Source organism: Podarcis filfolensis (assembly GCF_964270895.1).
Source record: "Podarcis filfolensis genome assembly, chromosome: 1".
Taxonomy (NCBI): Eukaryota; Metazoa; Chordata; class Lepidosauria; order Squamata; family Lacertidae; genus Podarcis; species Podarcis filfolensis.
In genome coordinates this window covers 95,535,276-95,543,009 of record NC_139604.1, presented here as the reverse complement: position 1 = coordinate 95,543,009, position 7,734 = coordinate 95,535,276, and the positions used below count along the sequence as shown (strand labels likewise).

Sequence of the window (7,734 nt, the reverse complement as noted above, 5' to 3'; positions counted from 1 at the left end):
GATAGAGTCCAGCCATTTTATTACTTAGGAAGCAATAGGTTACAGTCGGATCCATAGCAGCCAACTCTTCCCTTTTCTTGCGAGGAATCCTATTCGGAATAAGGGAATTTCCCTTAAAAAAAGGGAAACGTTGACAGCTATGGTCGGATCCTTCCGCAAGAACTGTAACCCCCAGCTCGTGGTCTAGGGAGGTTATTTATAAGTTTCTTCACAAAACCCTTTCCAATCATATGCATATAAGTATTTCACATTACCTCATCCTAATTGTTGGGATACATTTCAGGCACTGACAATGTAACACAGAGGCGCCGGATAAAGATCTACCCAAACAGGAAGCCCTGGATGACAAGGGAAGTCCAGGGGTTGCTAAAGGCAAGAAATACTGCTTTCAGAAGTGGAAATAAGTCGCTGTACAGCTTAGCTAGAGCGGATCTAAAGAGAGGTATCCGTGTAGCAAAGGAGGCGTATAGACAGCGGCTGGAGAATCATCTACAAAGTAACAACACCAGGCAGGTGTGGCAAGGTGTACAAGAATTAACAGGGTATAAATCCAAGGATTCCCTGGCAGACGAGGGAGGGGCATCCCTCGCAGAGGATTTGAATGCCTTTTTTGCCCGTTTTGAAGTAACATCTGCAGCAACACCTGCTGAGGCTTTACCACCACCACCACCACTCCCTGGGAAGGCTTTGCCATCATCACTACCATCACCATCATCAGTACAAAGGAATGTAGCAGTCTCTGTGGAAAAAGAAGAGATGAGGAAGGTGTTGAAGGGAATCAACCCAAGGAAGGCCACAGGGCCAGATGGGGTAGCTGGAAGGGTATTGAGAGACTGTGCAGATCAATTAGCAGGAGTTTTCACTGGGATTTTAAATCGATCCCTAGCCCAGGCTATTGTTCCATCCTGCCTAAAGTCCTCTATTATCGTTCCAATAGCAAAAAAAACCTAACCCGGAAGATCTGAATGACTTTCGTCCAGTAGCACTCACACCTATAATCATGAAGTGCTTTGAAAAGCTGGTACGAAATCATGTCATTGCCTGCCTACCAGAGGGACTGGACACATTCCAATTTGCTTATAAAATGAAAAGATCGACAGAGGACGCTGTGGCGATTGCCCTCCATGCCGTCCTTGCACATTTGGAGCAGCGGGGGGGTTATGCCAGACTGCTTTTTTTAGATTTCAGCTCGGCATTTAATACCATTCTACCACAACGTCTGATGTCTAAACTGGAAGATCTGGGGCTTCCGTTATCACTTTGTGGGTGGATACTGGACTTTTTGTCAGACCGCTCCCAGAGGGTTCGGTTGGGCCCTTATACCTCTAAAATGCTTAAGACTAACATAGGAACACCACAGGGATGCGTACTCAGTCCGCTCCTTTATATTCTCTACACGTACGATTGTGTCGCTGCTCACCCTAGTAATAGGGTTGTCAAATTTGCAGATGACACAACCGTGATTGGGCTCATCCCTGAAAGGGAGGGTGAAACGGACTATAGAGATGAGGTGGAGCGGCTGACAGAGTGGTGCAGAGCTAACAACTTGCTCATAAATACAAGGAAGACAAAGGAGCTTGTGGTGGACTTCAGGAGACAGAAGAGCAATATCCAGCCACTTTTGATTGATGGGGTCTGTGTGGAGAGGGTAACAACGTTCAGATTTTTGGGCATTGAATTACAAGAGGATCTGTCCTGGAGTGTCAACACAAGGGGGCTTGTGAAGAAGGCGCAGCAGAGACTGTACTTTTTGAGAATTCTAAGGAAAAACCATCTTCCGCAGAAACTGCTGCTTGCCTTCTATCACTGTGCCATTGAGAGCGTGCTCACTTATGGCTTATGTGTGTGGTACGGAAGCTGTACTACCCAGGACAGGATGGGGTTGTGCAGAGTTGTTAAGGCAGCAGAGAGAATTGTTGGCTGCCCACTTTCCACCTTAGAGCAGATTTATGCCACAAGGTGCCATAGGAAGGCACTGGACATAGTAAAAGATCCATCGCATCCTGGTCACTGTCTCTTCGAGCTCCTGCCGTCGGGACGGAGATACAGGACGATGAAGACAAGAACGAGCCGTCTTAAGAACAGCTTCTTCTCCAGAGCGATCTCGGCCCTGAATGGGAAGCCTGGACTTTGAAAGTCATCTAATCTTCCTTGCTGTATTATACTGTATTGTTTTAATTAGTGTTTTTATGGAGCAGTCAAGTAATTTCGTTGTCCCTGAGAGGGGGCAATGACAATAAAGATATTATTATTATTATTATTATTATTATAGGTTAGTATGCTTGCGCAATAAGCATAAGCATCGGCTGTTTTGCTGTCCATACAGAAACATTGTTACGTGAAGCTATTGTGCTTTGTAAACCTGTGTGTTTAGCTGCGTGTGTTCTGCGATAAAAATGTTAGCTTCTTCTCTTCCCATGGGAAAGAGCTTTTGCATTCTCAGCAGGTTCAAAGCTTTATCATTCTTAACAGTTTCATAGCTTTTTCTCAAAGTGATGTAGCATTTTCTTAAAGCAATATACTATCAATTTTTGTGGCCCTTGGGGTCCTCCCTCAGACTCATGGCTCTGTTTCTACATGGCAAAGTAGGTATGCTAAAATCCTGGAGTCTTCTATGAGTAGGTCACATTTCTACCTAGGGTGGCCATATAGAGAAGATGGCAGGAAGGGATAGGGTTTTTTTTAATAAAACAAACCAATTTTAACACAGAGAATTAGGAGTGATGGGTACAATACAGGAGCTAACACCAAAAAGTTAACACAACAGCCTTTCCAGCTCTCCTCTCTCTCTACTCACACCTTGTTCTAAACTGCCACTCCCCACTTCACCCCCTGCTTGCTCTACTCAAACCTCTGCCATTGTGTAAAATTACCTTCCCCGTGTTTCTTTTTATCCCAACTTTACTCAAACATCTGCTTTTGTTTGAAACTGCCATTTTCCTCTCAGTGTTACTACACATAAACTTCTGCTGGTCTTTAAAATAGCCACTTTCCTTCCTATCACTATCAGTCTCTCCTCACTGTACCCAAATGTCTCCCTCCTCCATTCCTCAGCTGCATCATGTGAGATAGAATAAAGGATGTGGAGTTGTCAAATTTTCCATAGTACCTTTCTCAAACTTCTGTTGTTGTTGTTTTAAACCATCACTTCCTCCCTCTCAATGTCTCTCCCTTCTCACTCCCATGCCATGGCCACTGTTGTTGTGCAGCCTGGCTTCACTTTTGTCCCCTGTCCTGACTTGAAATGTTTGAACTGCAGTGTTTTTGTCTTCCCTGGCGGCTATGTCATGTATACAAAACTACCTATGGTTAACCAAAAGGGGGCCTTGCACAATATCTAGTAAAATAATTGCATATATTAAAACACACCCTATTTTATTGCAGAACTGCACCTGCTAAATTGCAAATAAGAGGCCTTAAGAATCTCTTATGTTTTGTGAGTTTGCCATAGGCTCTATGACCACCTCAAATGGTCTCTGAATGGAACAAGCAACAGACTTTGCTTGTTCGCTATGACTGGCAAAGCCCCCTTTTGTGTTTCCCATATCCCTGTTAGACATTGTTCTTGGCATAAAGGTAAAGGTACCCCTGCCCGTACGGGCCAGTCGTGACCGACTCTAGGGTTGTGCGCTCATCTCACTTAAGAGGCCGGGAGCCGGCGCCATCCGAAGACACTTCCAGGTCACGTGGCCAGCATGACGAAGCTGCACTGGTGAACCAGCACCAGCGCAGCACACGGAAACGCCGTTTACCTTCCCGCTATAAAGCGGTCCCTATTTATCTACTTGCACTTAGGGGTGCTTTCGAACTGCTAGGTGGGCAGGAGCTGGGACTGAACGACGGGAGCTCACCCTGCCGCGGGGATTCGAACCACCGACCTTACGATTTGCAAGTCCTAGGCACTGAGGTTTTACCCACAGCGCCACCCGCGTCCCTGTTCTTGGCATACCATATATCAATTACTACATGTTATTAATTTACAAATACAGTGGTACCTTGGGTTATGAACTTAATTCGTTCTGGAGGTCTGTTCTTAACCTGAAACTGTTCTTAACCTGAGGCACCACTTTAGCTAATGGGGCCTCCTGCTGCTGCTGCACCGCCACTGCACAAATTCTGTTCTCATCGTGAAGCAAAGTTCTTAACCCGAGGTAATATTTCTGGGTTAGCCGAGTCTGTAAACTAAAGCGTATGTAACCTGAAGCGTATGTAACCCAAGGTACCACTGTATGGTTATTGAGATATAGTACTGCCTGTTGAACTTTAAAACAAGTACAAAAGCAGCTAACAAACAGTTCATGTAATTTTGCCTAATAATCCCAGCTTTGTAGTTTGAAGTTGGGCAGTACAACCTCCTACATGTTTTGAGTTATTAATAGAAAACGCTGTGTCCTGCACCAAAGGACTGGTGTCAAAAAGTATTACATATTAATAGAGGGATGCACAGGAACCATGAAGGATCTTAAATCTATATGGGAGAAGCATTGACAGATACCTGTAACTGGTTCTCCCATTGGTCTAAAATCTGGTTACAGATGCCATTCAGGTCAATCTCCACTAAAATTAGACATAACTCTTTTACATTTCTGTACCAATGGCTTCTAACTCCACAGAAAGTAAGTTTTATATGTAAAACTATAAATACTAAACGTTGGAGGGTGTGTCAAAGGACTGGCACATACTTTCATATGTGGTGGGAGTGTTCATGCATTTTGAAAAGCTGCTACACAAAAGTGTAAAAAAAACCAAAAAACCAGAGGATATACTGAGTCTGGTATGCTGTACGGATTGCCCCTCTGCTCCTGCACACAAGCACACCACACACACTACAATCAATTGGCAAGAACTGCTGCTTATATATGTGTATTAACTCAGTCTACCTCACAGGGCTGTTACAAAGATATCACCAGCTGCTGCACACTCTCATCATTGCTACCATGTTTGCTTACAAGACAGAGAGCCCATGAGCAAGCAGGCAATTTATTGTTCTTTCAATAACTGCTGTTGTCTGGGTCATTAGAAGAGATGAACAAGAAAGCAGGATGCAGTGGCAAAGAGTATATCCAGAGAGCTCGTTTTTGTGGGCTGCACCTGGGGAATGGGTCCTTGGCAGATATCCAACCATGCTGACTCTTCAAGCCAGTCCTTCCCTTAATATGGCCTTGGTACTTTAGTATTCTAATGAGAGAACCCATGTGAAGATTTGAACCTGATCTGCTGACATGTAAAAGTGGTGAATGCTCAAAATGATTATTATATTTGCATAGTAAGTATAAATGTTGGTGAAATGGATGCAGATGAAACTATTGTTTTTTCTCTCTGACTCTACAAGCAGTTTTTCTTCTTTTAATGATTCCATTTCAAGCACTTTGTCCGATATAATAAATGTAGCTCCATTGCTATTTCTAGCATTTAAGAGTACTAAATATATCATTTAGGCAATAGTGTGGAACCTGGTAGTGTGGGAGGTTTCAAGCTATTTTGTGTATCTATTCTAACAGCTACAATAGAAGAAACCATTTAGCATTTTTATTGCTAGCATTTATTACATTGTAGTCTCCCAGCATAATGTTCCAGGCAGCTATATAAGAATTGGTTTTGGCTCAGCAAGTATATTCCATTTTGGCTCTATTTAATCTCTCTGTCCCCAAGTTTCTGGAATCAGTCAAAGCTTAAGCAGGTGTTATTTCTAACAATGCCATGCTGACCATCAGTTCTCTTATAAATCAAACTTATCAGTAAATGCTGACCTCTTAATTTCAAAATAAGGATTTGCTCTGGTCTGCTTAAACTAATCTAACAGTATAATTGTAGCCTGCTGATCTTTAACTGTAACCATTGGAAATTGGGCACTGACCCCTTATGGCCTAAATCCTGCATCTCATAAGGATTGTCCTATTAAAAGCCACATATCATCAAGATCATCTATGTGTAATATCTGTGCACAGTAAGAACTGGTAGAGTGAAAAAGAGAATGTCTACCCTTCATTATGTGGACTTCTTCCCACAAAGGGTGTGTTCACATTACTGCCTTAGAGCGCAGTGAAGTTGTTTTTCTCCTGGTGCGTTTCACAGCTCTTTCCCCTCTAGCTGTTCACATCAGCACAGCTTCCGTTCCTGTTTGTGTGCAAACCAGGGGGTGTTGACGGGGTGGAGATGTCTCCACCCTATTCCAAGGTGTTTACATCTAGTTATTGTACATTTCCATTGTACGTTCATTTTATTGTACATTTTCAATAGCATTGTTGTTGTTGTTTAGTCGTGTCCGACTCTTCGTGACCCCATGGACCAGAGCACGCTAGGCACTCCTGTCTTCCACTGCCTCCCGCAGTTTGGTCAAACTCATGCTGGTAGCTTCGAGAACACTATCCAACCATCTCGTCCTCTGTCGTCCCCTTCTCCTTGTGCCCTCCATTTCCCCCAACATCAGGGTCTTTTCCAGGCAGTCTTGTCTTCTCATGAGGTGGCCAAAGTATTGGAGTCTCAGCTTCAGGATCTGTCCTTCCAGTGAGCACTCAGGGCTGATTTCCTTAAGAATGGATAGGTTTGATCTTCTTGCAGTCCATGGGACTCTCAAGAGTCTCCTCCAGCACCATAATTCAAAAACATCAATTCTTCGACGATCAACCTTTTTTATGGTCCAGCTCTCACTTCCATACATCACTATTGGTTTCAATAGCATAGGCATTTTTAAAACATTACTTTTAAAACAAAAACTCATCTCTGTTACTTGTGTTTCAAATGATTTTCAGGAGAAAGCAAGTAACCTGCCCTGGAAACATCTTTATCCTCCAAGCTACTCCTGGCTAAACAGCACTACTTCATCCATCCCTTCCACACCAACTCTAGGTATCGCAAGCTGCACTTCTCTACCTTTGATGCCTGCTAAAGCCCACTCCTCTACTCCCCACTTCCTCTCTCTGGTCAAGATTTGGCCTCCTCCTCCAATGCCAAGATAGAACCAGTCTACTCTGCCCTTCATTCTGCCCCTTTCCAACTTCCAGTTATCTCCCCTTATGCACCATCTCCTTCGAGTATCCAAACACACCATTTCCCCTATTCTCGAAAAAGAACATTTCTCGACTCATTGTCCCTTCTCCAAGTACTACTCTTTCCCCCTTTATCTCTAAACTTCTGGACTGTGCTGCTTACTCCTATATAACAACGATCTTTCCTCCAATTCTACTTTTGACCATCTCCAATCTGGCTTTCACCTCTTTCACTCCACTGAACTACCCTCATGAAAATCATGGATGACCTCACTGCCAGATCTATGAGCCTCTTCTCTGTACTTATCTCCTTGACCTTTCTGCCATGTTTGATAGTTAATAGTTCCTTCCGGTTAGATTCCTATTATGCCCTGGGAATCCTTGCTGCTGTCCTCCACTGGCTCTCTTCCTGTCTAATCACTTTTTCAGTGTCTCCATATATTGCTTTCCCTCTTGTTGTTGGGATTCCTCAAAAGGCTTGGCTGCCTACTATTCTTTCTCACCATACTTTGTCCATCGGCGAGCTTACCACTTTTCCATGACTTTCAGTATCACCTATACAGTGGTACCTCGGGTTACATATGCTTCAGGTTACATTCACTTCAGGTTACAGACTCCGCTAACCCAGAAATAGTACCTCGGGTTAAGAACTTTGCTTCAGGATGAGAACAGAAATCATGCTCCGGTGGCACGGCAGCAGCGGGAGGCTCCATTAGCTAAAGTGGTGCTTCAGGTTAAGAACAGT

The 7,734-nt window shown here is 43.8% G+C and overlaps 1 long non-coding RNA gene across 1 annotated transcript in view; it reads right to left on the bottom strand.

Annotated features, from left to right (window-relative positions):
- Positions 1 to 7,734, bottom strand: part of LOC310767021 — a 962,895-nt gene that overhangs the window by 620,914 nt on the left and 334,247 nt on the right. The gene's annotated exons all lie outside the window — the stretch shown is intronic.